Raw genomic sequence first — 14,553 nt, 5'->3', positions numbered from 1 at the left:
AGGACGATACCATTATTTTCAGAAAGGGGTATATTCACGGGTATCATAAAAGAAACATCACCATTTTTTCGAATGCAAATAACTTGCACAGTTCAGAGTTCATGAGAATTGTGGAAGTTGATCAGGTAAACATGACGGGTGAGAGGAGCAGAAAGGAGCCGGTGGGGGAAGTTCAGAAGTGGAAGAACAAGGCCAAAGTTTGGAGAGAGCTGGAAAAGGGTGGGGTTACTAATTTCTTCGAGAAACTTCATGGCTCGGATCCTGAGATCATTAACAGCATGGTGAATTCGTGGAATAATGGTAAGGTTAAGGTGAACGGGGTCTACTTTCAAATTACTGAGGATGTGGTTGCTGAAGTCACGGGGATTTCGATGGAGGGGCATAAATTCTTCAGAGACAAGAAGATGTCTTCTAATGCAATCAAGGATTTTGTGAAAAACACTGAAGAGCTGAACAAGCTGGGCAAGAAAGAGACATTTTTTGTAACGGATACTATAAAGAAGCTCTGGAGGTATGTTCTCTACGCTGTCATTGAATATATAACCCTAGACCCCAGGTTTGATAGGGTTAGGACTCACCATTTTGTGATTTTGAATCATTTTCGCCATGGTAGTAAGATCTCCTTCCCGTATTATCTTTTTAACTCGATGAACAAGGCCATTTCTAGTTTTAAAAAGAAAGCTATCGTCAACCCGGCCCTGCATGAGGGTCTTCTGCTTCTGATTCATGAGCATTTCCACGCTCAAACCATTAGCAAAAACCCTATCCAGGGGGCGGATTTTGACAAGAGCAGCTCCAGTTTTTCCTCAGATTTTGATGATGTCGAGAGCATCAGCTCTGATGAGGTTTTTGAGCATTCAGGTAAGAAGACTAAAAGCCATAAGAAGGATTACACCTCTATCAAATTACCCAGCAGAAAGAGCCCTAGAGGTCATACCCCAGCTAAAACTAGCTCTGCTGAGGTGGAGGAGGAAATGGATACTAATGATTCTGACAAGGTTTTGAAGGAGGAGCTGGATGAGGAGAAACTGAGAAAAAGATAGAAGAGGGAGGGAGAGAGCATGGAGCGCTCCAGTAGTCAGGGAAAGGATTCTCTGCCCATTCCCCTCTCCCCTATACATCCTCAGCCTCCTTTGGAGGAAAATGACAACTCTGGACAGATTGAGGGGGAAGTGCAAGTTAATAACAGAAGGAAGGCTTGGAAGAACTTCAATGTGAGAACGGCCACTATAGGAATTTACAGAGAGGCGATGAACCCCCAACTCCTAGTGGACGACCTCGAGAAGCCTAGACTCAATGAGCTAATTAACCCGGCTATGGTGGCTATTTCTGATAATACAAGAGAAACGGGCATGAATCTGTTGAAAAATGCCCGCAATAGCATGATCGACAACTTCAGATCAATTAAATGGCTTTTCCATGAGCTTGAGGATGTCAGAGATAGGGTTTCCCAAATGGAAAAAATCAAGAGCAAGACAGGTGCAGAAAGCCAAGGCGACCGGAACAGCTGGGAGACTCTGATGGAGAGGAGAATAAAAAATATTGAGAACTACAATCACAACCTGGCAAGTCGAATGATCTCCCTCCTCACTTCGATCAACGACAACATCCTCTCTCTCTTGGAAAATCTCAAAGACAGGAACCAGATGGAGGAAGATGATAAACAGAACAGAGACAAAGATAGGCTGGATGTGGATAAAGCCAAGGACAGCACTATGGAGTAGGATTTGACAAACGCCCAGGATCATAAGGCAGAAGAGCAACAAGAGTGCGCCGAAGCTGCCCAGACCATGCTCGAGATGGAGAAGTAGTCTGCTAGGTTGGGTCTCTTTCCTTTGGTTTTTGTTTCTCTTGGCTTTGGCTTTTTGTCTGGTCTCTGTTTTTCTGGTTGGTTCTCTGGCCTTTTTAGTGGGCAGTTGTTTCGGGCTGGGCCTTTGGGCTTATTTTCAGCCGTAAGGCTTATGTTTTGGCTGGGCATTTTTTCGCTTATTTTCAGCCTTTCTTGTTGTTAAACTTATGGATTTCAGGACCCCTTAAAACCTGTTTACCTTATCAAAAACATTCACCTCAGCTCCACATAAGAACACTAGAAAGCAATAATGAACAATAAATAGAAACTCATCATAATCATAGAGCACACCAACACATTACCATGGTCGAGTTTGAAAGATCAAGATCAATTCTTCATAACATCATAATCACATAACTCCCAAGCCTTTAGTAGACGTCCTAAACTAGTCAACACTCTAGTCAACCCAAACCCAAAAACATAGACAACATACATAAACAAAGTGTGGGTTTCATAGTTGGTTTGATTTTGAAAACATATCGTTGAGTTAATTGTAAGGTTTCAATTTTTGTCTCAATGTATATTCCAGGTAGATGAGATTCAAAGTTTACCCTACAAATTAACCCATTCATTTATTTGAATAAAATATAGAATTACCCCCATATATTTAAAGTCAATTTCCTAAAAATAATCAAAGGGTAATTATTTATTTAAATTATTAAAATAATACTTGTTGATTTTAAATAAAATGATTTACAATTTTATCAAAATCAGAATTATATAATAATAATGAAATAAATTTTAAAACTTCACTAATTGTCTTATTAATTATTAAATATTAATAATTAATAACATTAACAATAAATTTATTCAATAATTATAACTTATTAATAAACATTATTATTTAATAATAAAATTAATATTAAAACTTATTAATAAATATTATTAAATAATAATAATATTTATATTTTTTTTTAAACTTATAAATAAATTATTATTAAATAATAATAAAATATGATAATAAATTTATAATTGAAAAAAAAACTTTAATAAAAAAAAAATGCATTATTAAAGCCATCGGCTTTTAGCCTTTACGACTGCCGTGTGGCCCCCTGCTGATGTAGGACCTACGACAGCACTGCTGTCGTAGTACCTGCGATAGCAATATGGCTATTGGCATAATAAAGGAAGGGGTGGGAATGTCACAGCCCTACCTCCCACTTTTTAATTTTTTTTTAATATTAAAATTTTTTTATTATTGTTTTATTTTATATAAAATTTTAAAAAATCAAAACCCTCCTCAATAAATTTTTTTTAAAAAAAATTTTATAAACATTTGCAATTTAGTTTGATAGGAAAAAAATGATTAACCAATCAAATTTTTGATTAAAAAATTTCTTTTCTTTCAAAATCCATCCCAATTTAATTTCTAAATTTTAAAACTACTGAAGGAGTATTGTAATGATATTTTCAATCCTCCCATTCATCGTCAAAATCAACATGCATACCAGAACTTTCAAAATTATAGGATTGAAAATTCGTTGCAATGAAATACAAACAATCAATTCATAGTCACAAAGAAGACAAAAATACTTAAATTATGTAATTAACTATGCAAATCAAAACATAAGAATCTATCTTGATTCTGATGCTAAAATCGCAATCACCCAGAAGAATTGTGAGGGAAATTTCTTCTCTCAAAACCTTCACTCTTCCAATAATTCTCCTTCCAAAATTCATGGTCCTTCCCCAAAACTTCGGTCCCTTGAAAATGAACCCATCATGATATTGGTGATAAGGAGTTCTCTACTAAAATCGGGGCACTAATTGTGCGATCACCCGAGAAGACTCCTTGCTCACCAGACATTAACTCTTTATTATCTTTTCTTTATCTTGTTCATGCGCGTTTAATGCATTATAAAATATCTTTATTTAATTCATTTGACTTCTCTTTTTAAATTAATTTATTAAATTTTAAACTCATGCACACTTTATGCAATCTTTAAACTTTTAATATATTAATATCTTTCCCACTTTTTAATTTATTTGTTATATTTTAATCTCATGCATACTTTATGCAATTTTAAAACTGTTAATAAATTAATATATTTTCATGCTTTACTTTATTTTTGAAACGTTAATTGATAAAATCTTTATTAACTTAAATAATAATAGTATTTAGCATTTATTTTAAAATGAACTCTAAATATATTATTTTAAAATTAAATAGATATTATCACGTTCTAAAATTAAACTTATAAGTTTTATCTTTAAATTTAATTCTTTTTATTTAATTAATTTTCAAATTAATTAAATATAATTAAATATTTAAAATATCATTAAAAAATTTCATTAAATTAAATCATTTAATTTGACTTAATTAATAGAAAAATACCAAAGACTTATAAAACAAAATACAAAAACCCATCATAAAAAAACACATACAAGATCAAACTAAAGGGTTGTAATCATTGTACACTCGAAAGTGTCCCACTCTAAACCCTTCTATCCAAATGATTCCATGAGCTCGAAATACTTGGATGCCGGCTTAGAGCTCCCTATCCACGGAGCGCAAGAGAGTATATTTCAAAACTAAAAAGGCTCTCAGATGAGCCTTAGAGATACTCTTCTTGCTAGTAAACCATGCAATGGGAGGTTCCAAAGACAAGACGCAAGAATGCAAATGTCCCAAGGAGTTCCTCAAGAATGCAATGCAAATGAAGATTAAGCTAGAATGAGATGCAAAGTGGAGCTATGCTAAAACATGTATGAGAGTGTTACAATCCAAATATTAAGCTATGTGAGATAGATTATTACAAAATAGAAGCTAAACTAACATGCAACATGAATCTAAGCTAAAATGCTATGGTATGAGAGAATGTAGACAAGAAATAGAAGTTCTACACAAAGCTCCAAAGAAACCTGTTAGAAAACCTGCAGCATAACAATATTCAAAATGAGGATTGAGGGGGAAAGCTCTCTCTCTTTTAAAGATGTACGGATGGTAGAGATCAAGATGAAGATGGTGGATGATCAACGGTGGAATTCAAAAAGAGGAGTGATCCATGTGCACACACAAGTCAACCAATAGAATATAAGTTGACTTGTCATATAAGACAAAAGTCACAAAGCCTTTTCTTTTAATTGCAAAATAGAAAAAGGACTTTATGTGTGCACTTTAAGTGGGTTAGAAGAATGGGGTGTTTTATTTAATTAAAAGGGGACATGTTCTTTTAATCAAATAATGAAATTAGGATAGCATAGTCAAACTATAGGTTATAATCAAATAAATTGATTATTAGCAATTTGATCTAGGTAAATGATTAAATTAATTTAGCCAAAATGTTGAAAAGGGGGCTAATAGTCTAGATGACCATTTTTAGGTGATTACATTTGCCCCTCTTTGACTAATGCGTGATCGATCTGGGAACACATTATGTCAAAGAAAATAGAAAGCCAAGTAGGCAGTGATAGATATAGATATCTGATTCCAAAGAATGAAATGCAAAAATAGATAGCAAGTCCTGAATGCACAGCCTGATAGCAGTAGTACTAAACATTAGGAAGATGATGTTAGGATCCGAAAAGAATTCTAACATCTAGCAAATCAAATAGATCGAGAGCAAGTGATAAGGTCAAACAAATGCTCCTAAGAAATATATAGCTGTAACAATCAGCAATAGAGCATTTCTGCCTCCTCGGGATCGAAATCAAAATGAGGTAAGGGGATACAAAAATTGGCTAGACATGAGAAAATTACAATATAGTAATGTCCAAGATGACAGATAGATGATTAGAACCCAAGAATGACTATAAAAAATTGATAAAATGCCCCAGTTTGACTAGAGTTGATCTTGAAGGATATAGCATAAAAATTAGGTATAAATGAGTAGAAAGGTGATTTTAGACATGAAACAGTGAATTGAAGTAGATATGAAGTATGGAAATGATGAAGACATGAAGAAATCAAGATGCCTCAGTTTTGATTCAGAGATTAGACCTCAAAAGGTCAGCTAACTACTCAGAAGAAAGTAGAATTTTAAAAGACAATTTTGACCATCAAGATGAACTCGAATTTGGATTTTGATCCTAAAAATGAATCTAGGACGTTGGAATTATTTAAGAGGTCAAAACTTTATACAATGTGATGATAAGATAGAAAAGAGATGAAGCGAAAGATTAAGAAGGTGAAAAGACATGAACAAGAAGAAAGTAAAGAAATATATGAAAGGAGTTAGCTGATATGTCCACAAAAAGATGAAGAGAGAGCTCTCCCCATATGCAAGAATGCAAGACTAAGCTAGAAAATGAACCTAAAATGCAAGCTAATATGCAAAGTGGTTTACCAGCAAGAAGTGCATAACATTTAGACTCTTAATTTCATCATTGAGCATTTATTAGGGACATCATGAGATCATACAACCATCACTAGTATAACTATGAGGATATGAATATGATCGATATTAGATAGGTATGTGGAAATCCAATCTAAGCATCAGAGACATGTAAGTCAAGATAACTACGCGATTAGATTCCTTAAGTTTAATTTAGCAAGTTTACACCTTTATCAAGGCATAAGCGTTAGGATAAACCCCAAGTGTGGTCTTGCGAAATAGTCAAGGATGATACATTTGTAAGTCAAAATGTTGAATAGGACAAGCATAAATGCTCACAACACTATAGACAAACAAAGTATACCCACAAGCAAAAATCAAGAAAATATGTCCCATGCCCCCAGTCTTCTAGTCAATGACATCCTCGAAAGACTATTAGGGAGGGAACACATGACAGCACACAAAGTAGATAAAGGTTAGCATAACTTAGTCATTTAAGTGTTTAAAGTGCGTGTGTGTAAGTCACTTGGCCATTTCTTCAAGACTTGATTCTGATAGTGAGAAATATTGCGACATCGAAGACCGTAGGTAAACTATCTGAAAAGTGTTGAAAAACACTTGATGTCAAGGTGGGGGAAGTGTTGAGAAACACTATTTTGTGAGTTGTCAAAGAAACCCAAACGCACAAGAATACCTCAAAAAGGCTAGGTAGTTATGCCCCCGAGATGAGGACAAGAAACAATTCCAAGCTAGGAAATGTGTAGCAAAGTAGGTGATTGAGATTGATAGACATAGGTGCAAGGGTTTCAAGTAGTGCCTGTTTCCAGGTTTTCGTCACTTGACAGATTTTTTCAACACTTTTTTCAATTTTTTTGTATTTTTGTATTTTTGATTTTTTTGGTGATACATCAAAGTGCCTATTGCTAGGTTTTCACTAAGAAGATCTTTTTTAGGAGATTTTTTTATTTTTAGGATTTTTTCAGCATCATATATGATTTTTTGAAATTTTTAGAAGGTTTTAGAGATTACTAGTTCTCAAGCAAGATCACATCATTTTCTCCTAATGTCTAGCAAGGTATAGGACATGATGAAGAAACAAGCTAGTGGATAAGCAATAATGCATAAGAAATGAATGTGAAGCAAGTGAAAGTGATCCTCAAGGACTAACTCCTCAAGAGTACCCAAGCTAGGGAAAGAGGTGAAATAGTCATATGAAGCATGTTTTGGATAAGCAATGGAAGTAATGAGAAAGATAGCATGTAGGATAAGCAATAAAACTAACAAGTGAGATAGCATGAAGTGTGTAGTCCAAAAGAGTAGCCATGTCAAGAGACCTATGAGAACCATGTTTCATTTATTATGATCAAGACCGAGGGGTCAACTAGATAGTATAGCAATGAGATAGAGCAATAAAAATAAAGCTCAAGATGGAGGCTACGAGGGAATGAGAAAGCACAAATAGAGAATCTCATGGATAAGATAGCCAATATGCAAAGATAACTCAACATTGTCAAGATCAAAGAGAGAAGAGGGGATAGATGGATGGCGGAAGAATTACGCATGATGCCTGTTTGCCAAGTTTTCATCATGGTACTTATCCAAGGTACCACAAGATGTAGTTTTCACCATAGGATGCAATTTTTTTCTCTTTACTTTTGCTACCAAGGTGCCACAAGAAGTGGTTTTCACCAAGGCACATTTTCATTTTTTTTTCTTTTTTCTTTTTTTTTTTGAATTTTTAGAAAGAGCTCAAGCTATTTGAATGTAGATAGTGCTCTTATAGAAAAGATAAGTCATGATAAGCCAAGACCATAGAAAAGTGTGCTCAAAGATGTTGATAGGGTGATGAGAGAGAAATGGTAGTAGGAAGAGTATATGGAGGATTATGTTCATGTATAGAAAGTAAGTGTAAGCTTTACAGGATTTCATGAGGGTAGTGAAATATTGGACAAGATCAAAATTGACACACACCTTGAAGGGTATTGGAATGATGGAGGAATCATCGATGAAGTAGCTTGAGGTTTAGATGTATGAGGTGGTAGAAGAGATTTGGAAAAAAGTGGAGTGGAAGGCTTTGGAATAATTTTAGGAAGATTTTTGGAAGAAGATGGAATGGAAGCCTTTGGAAGCTTGAATGTCAACTTTGAAATATTTTCAATATTCAAGTCTTTTAAAAGAGACTTGGGAATCCACATAGCTTTAGATTTTCCTCATTCTTTGGGTGCTTGAGAGTGCATTTGTATAATGATGGATTTAGGAACCCATATTTTCTTTGGTTTAGCTCTTTGAGTAGTGGACCTTTGCGGTCTCTTTTGTGCATTCTCCTTCTTAGAATTCACATGTCGATTAGATGAGACATAGTGATCTTTCTTTTTCAATGGATTCTTATGTTTATTCTCACTTCCAAAGGACTTGGAATTTGTGGATGAATAAGGATGATATGACTGGTTGAGATTTATAGATGGGTGAAAAGTCATCAAGGATGAGTGTCTTTGTTGATCTTGAGGTATTATAGGAGAGCTAGGGAATGAGCTAGGAGTGAATGTAGGAGATGGAGGAACATAAGGCCCCAATATGGATGGAAGGTTTGAAGGTTTTAGCTTTGATGGATGAGGACCAAGGATAGATTTGGAAGATGCAAAGGGATACTAGGAAGGGATATCAACCTCTTTAGAATGAGCAACATGGTCAAAGCCATCAATAGACTCATGAATACCTTTGATAGGAACAACATTTTTAATAGAAGCACTTTAAGCTTGAGCACAATTTTGAAGTGGATACGGAGAAGTAGAACATGAGGGGATACTTTGATCTTGACAAGTAGCTTTGGATAGCATATGAAGAGAACTTTTCTCATAATTTTCAGTAAGCTCAAGGGAGATAATGGAAGTGGTATCTTCATCATACTTAGGAGGTGGACAAGATATGGGATATGGAGGGGAAAAATCTTGAAAGAGATGAACGGGTGCTTGATCTTGATCTTTCTTGACATTTATAGCTTTTTCTTTTTGAGAGTCCTCTTGACATGGAGCCACTTCTAAGGACAAGGGAGAATGAAGAGTGAATGGAGTAGTGTTTGGATTAGGCATAGTAGTGCATGAAGGTTGAGGATGTTTAGGATTGGTAGCATGGAAAAGGTTTGCAACCAAGTGAAGGTTAGCTTGAGTTTCTTTTAGAGGTAGCCCTTGAGGATACATGTAGTCAATGTGGAAAGCATTAGGTTCTTTATTTTATGGAGGCATGTTGGAAAGCTTTGAAGTGTTGGGAGATGCATGAGTGTTGGAAGAGGTGGAGGTGTCAAAGAAACCATCACTAGCCATAGGTTCATTAATATGATCTTGCTCAAGAGAAGTATCCTCAGCACATAAGTCACTAGAGGTTCCAAGATCAATAATCTCATCATCAATGAGATCTTGGATTTTATGTTTCAGCTCTATACAATTAGAAGTAGCATGGTCATTATGTTGATGATAAGCACAATAGATATCCAAGAATGGGTTTCCATATGAGCTAGACTTAGGTAACATGATGATCTTATTGTTAAGAAGTTTTTGCAAAGTGTCATCATAAGAATCTTCCAAGGGAGCAAAAGTTCTATTAGAAGCATGTCTAGCATCTTCTTGTTGTTTCTCAAGTGAATAGAATACATTCATGTCTTCATCATTATCCTTGTCAAATATAGGTCCATCATGAAATTTTGGCATAGCCTCAAGTGCTTGTTCTCTACAAAGGTCTTTAGATCTAGAAGATGAAGACATTTTATGTCTTGAAGTAGAGCATGTAGACCTAGAAGAAGAGGATGACCTCAAAGAAGGTGACTCACATGCATGTAAAGACCTTAAGGAAGATTCATGTAATGATGTAATCTTCTCCTCCAACCTTTTCTCAAGTTTAGACTTCATTTCCATCATGCGCTTAGAGAGATGAAGGTAAGAAAGATCATTTGTCTCTTCTAGTTCTTTGTATTGTGCATATAGATCTTGAAACTCTTTAGTGACATGGAGGATATCATGATCATCTAGATTTGATTGAAGTTTGCTAGCACAAGGTTTAGATCCCATAGTTTTAGATGCAAAGCCAAGCATAAAAGAGCCTATAAGATAACTTGATGTTGAAACTATAAGAGGTAGAGTGTTCACTTGCCAAGATAGTAGAGAGAGATTAAAGCAACTTGTCAAACAATATGTCCAAGAAACTTACGACATGAATGACTCAAGTCAATAGCTAGGCAAGATGCCCAAATAGCCAAATAGATAGAGCAAGCGGGGTGACAAGTGAACAACTCTCCAACCCAAGAGTGTAGTCATGAAATCAAGGCAACCATTTCAACAAAAAGATAACTAGCAAGTGGACATAGACCATGAAGATAGAAATACCAAGAGTGCTAAGACCAAAGAACCACTTTAAGCATGTTTAAGCACTAGAGACATAAAAAATCATAGCCAAATGATGAAACCCCCCTTAGTAAGTAACACAAGAAAATGTTTGCACTTGATGTTTTGACTTGGTTGACAAAGTTTGACAATAATTGATAGCATAGCAAGTTTGATGTTCAAAAGCAATTTCTTTCCAAGCAAGATAGTGACACATGGAATAGTCTTCAAACAATCAAGCAAGGGACAAAGCAACCTTGCACGATACAAGCATATGTGAGGTCTTAAAAGAAATCCCTAGAACTATCGTCATGTGTATGTTCAAAAAAATATCACAGGTCTAGCACATTCAAGAACACATCAAGCAATATCTACCTAGAAGTCATGGTTCATTACTCAACAACTTGGCCCACGCTTGATGCTCCTTCACCTCACACCAAGTGGTTTCCCACAAGAGATATTTGCTTTGTCATGGAAATGCCATAAGCATAACCAAGGGAACACAGATGGTGAGTGTAAATCTTGGGCTGATCCGGGTAATCCACTAGGATCGGTCCTTGCACCAAGAAGTTGAGCGGCTAAAAAGGGTAGTTACTAACTTAGGGTGTTTAGATAGGGCTTCCATTCATAGTGTTCCTCTTGCTCCCAATTATGAGACACCTCACCTTGCGATAAGTAACCGATCTCGCGATCACAAGAGTACCTTAAGCATTCTTGCCTAGTGATCTCCCTATGGTCAAAATCCCATAAGCGATCAAACTAGGCGAAGACAAACACTACATCTACCAAAGTTTTGTGTCCTTGGTAGCCTTGAGTTTATAGTGGGTTGGAAGAGCCAGGTAATCGGCTTGTCCCCACTTGGGTCGTTCCTCTCAGGTTGTTCGAGAGCAGGCCCTCTAAAGGATTCTAACTATACAAAGTGGATCAACTTTTGGAAGTCAAGATTTCTGGTTCACCACAAGGGTAAAGAGCATACTCTCCTATTCCAATCATTTTCTCTCAAACACACCAAGAAGATTCAGTTACCCCTTGCTTTTGAAATCAAATGGCAAGTCAAGATTTTTGATTCACCACAAGGGTGAAGAGCATACTCTCCTATTACCAAAAGACTCCAATCACAAGTTTTATGTGCCTATGAAAAATGAACAATTAGTCAATGCCACACATGAAAACAAAAAAGTAAAAAATTTTGGGTTTTTATGCTTTGGGCAGCCCTACAAACAATGTTAGTAGCCTTTGCGCATTTGAAGCTTTGACATGCGTTCTTTTTATGCAATGTTTCAATTTTTTTTTCATAAGGATGGCAACCTGTAATCACAACTTGTTAGCACCAAAAGTTAGTGTGAAATAACATAAAAAATATGTAATAAAATGTGGTGATTTTCCTCAAAAATTCAATTTATCTTCCAACCAAGTGCGTGCAAAGAAAGTGCAAGTTAATCACAAATGCTCTCATTTTTACTCTAATTTTGACCTAGTCAACAAGATTGAACTTGTTTGATATGATTTCATATCCAAAAATAAAAATGAAAAGAACATACCCCTATTAAAAATCAGAGAGCTTTCCAAAAATGCAAGAAATTTAAAAAAATCTCTTCATTTGAGCTCTAGAGATTGATTTTGTCAAAATAGGCCAAATTTATCAAATCGAGTTTTTGATCCTTAATATGACCTCAAAATTCAAAACACAAAAAAAGAACCCCCATTAGAATTGAAAACTCTTTCTGGAAATGTAAGTTTTTCTGAAAAATACGCTGATGTGCGACCAGAAATGACTTTTTATGAAAAAAAAAGAAAATATCATAACTTCTGCAACTCATTTCAAAATGCTCTGAAAATTGGATTGAGACATTTTGAATATACACCCAACTTTCAAAAAAAATTCAAAACTAAACTCCAAGCGGTTTAAAAGATATGATCAAATCTTTAAACCAACTAGATTTTTGGCCTTCAAACCAATCTACTTATGGGTTGGCCTTAAAACCAAAGTGATAATTCTAAAAAAGCACTTGATTAGATCCAATATGCTGCTGTAAAAAATCAAAGATGAAAAATAAAAGCAAATGGAGCTAGAAACTTGATTCAAGCCCCACGGTGGGCGCCAAAAATGTACACTCGAAAGTGTCTCGCTCTAAACCCTTCTATCCAAACGATTCCATGAGTTTGAAATACTTGGATGTCGGCTTAGAGCTCCCTATCCACGGAGTGCAAGAGAGTATATTTCAAAAATAAAAAAGCTCTCAGATGAGCCTTAGAGATACTCTTCTTGCTAGTAAACCATGCAATGGGAGGTTCCAAAGACAAGATGCAAGAATGCAAATGTCCCAAGGAGTTCCTCAAGAATGCAACGCAAATGAAGATTAAGCTAGAATGAGATGCAAAGTGGAGCTATGCTAAAACATGTATGAGAGTGTTACAATCCAAATATCAAGCTATGTGAGATAGATTATTGCAAAATAGAAGCTAAACTAACATGCAACATGAATCTAAGCTAAAATGCTATGGTATGAGAGAATGTAGACAAGAAATAGAAGTTCTCCACAAAGCTCCAAAGAAATTTGTTAGAAAACCTGCAGCATAACAATATTCAAAATGAGGATTGAGGGGAAAAGCTCTCTCCCTTTTAAAGATGTATGGATGGTAGAGATCAAGATGAAGATGGTGGATGATCAATGGTGGAATTCAAAAAGAGGAGTGATCCATGTGCACACACAAGTCAACCAATAGAATATAAGTTGACTTGTCATATAAGACAAAAGTCACAAAGCCTTTTCTTTTAATTGAAAAATAGAAAAAGGACTTTATGTGTGCACTTTAAGTGGGTTAGAAGAATGGGGTGTTTTATTTAATTAAAAGGGGACATGTTCTTTTAATCAAATAATGAAATTAGGATAGCATAGTCAAACTATAGGTTATAATCAAATAAATTGATTATTAGCAATTTGGTCTAGGTAAATGATTAAATTAATTTAGCCAAAATGTTGAAAAGGGGGCTAATAGTCTAGATGACCATTTTTATCACGAATTAACGTCATCCAACGCATTCAGAAGGTAAACAACTCAGATACTTGTCCTAATTTTCAAAGACAAATGACTTAAAGGTTTAGGATTTGGACTTAAGAATTTATCTCTCCTCTCTTACCATCAAGATAATGCGATAGGGTACACTCATCCTGGCAATTCAGGAAAGTCAATACCTGATACCTACAATCTACATAAAATCCACGGATGTACAAACACAATATTCTAAACTAAATAGGCAATGGCAAGAAGTGGTGCATCGTGTAGATCCTAACTGGCAAGTGACTATGACTCCCTTCCTTAACCACATCAGAGACACCATATATAAAGAAAACATACACGGGTAAAAGCATAAACCTGTGTCACCTTTTATAAAGGAGAAGTGATATCAAAATTTAAAGTCTTCAACTTTAACGAAATAAAAGTGGAATTTGTGATTAGAATTTGAAGATGATGTAAACTAATGAAATGTGTAAAATTGGATGAAATTTATGTTTATAATTTTTTTATTTTTAATTGAGTGAATTTTTTATTTTTTTTTTAATTTTTAAAGTGTATTTTTTAATTTTTTTAAAATAATAAAAATATAGAGTTTTTTTCCCGTCAAACAAATATATGCAAATGTTCATATTTTGGTTTGATTTTGGAATATGTTAGAGTTAACATATATACCTAGTGCACCGAAAAAGAAAAATTGAAATTCGGCTAATATTTTTGAAGTTATAACTAGTCAAAGTCAAAGTTATCAGAAATTGACAATTTTTTTCTCCCGTTAAACTTTTTCCATCAAATCTACATATTTTTTAAAACAAATTACATATTCTTGAAGAAGACTCTCTCTTATAGTGCAACATTTTTTTAAAAAACAAAAATAAAAAAAATTTAACATGATTTACTATTTTTTTCTTATTTTTGAATAGACATCTTCCTGAATCTTAAGATACCTACTTGTAATAATTTGAAATTATAACATATTATTCATAATCAAAAATTTTAAAAAATTATATGATCATAATGGTGACTCCAAGAACTGCAA

The sequence above is a fragment of the Cupressus sempervirens genome, chromosome 4 (assembly GCF_028749045.1).
Source record: "Cupressus sempervirens isolate cs-2001-9-10 chromosome 4, ASM2874904v1, whole genome shotgun sequence".
NCBI classification, from domain to species: domain Eukaryota; kingdom Viridiplantae; phylum Streptophyta; class Pinopsida; order Cupressales; family Cupressaceae; genus Cupressus; species Cupressus sempervirens.
Note: the sequence above shows the minus strand (reverse complement) of the source record.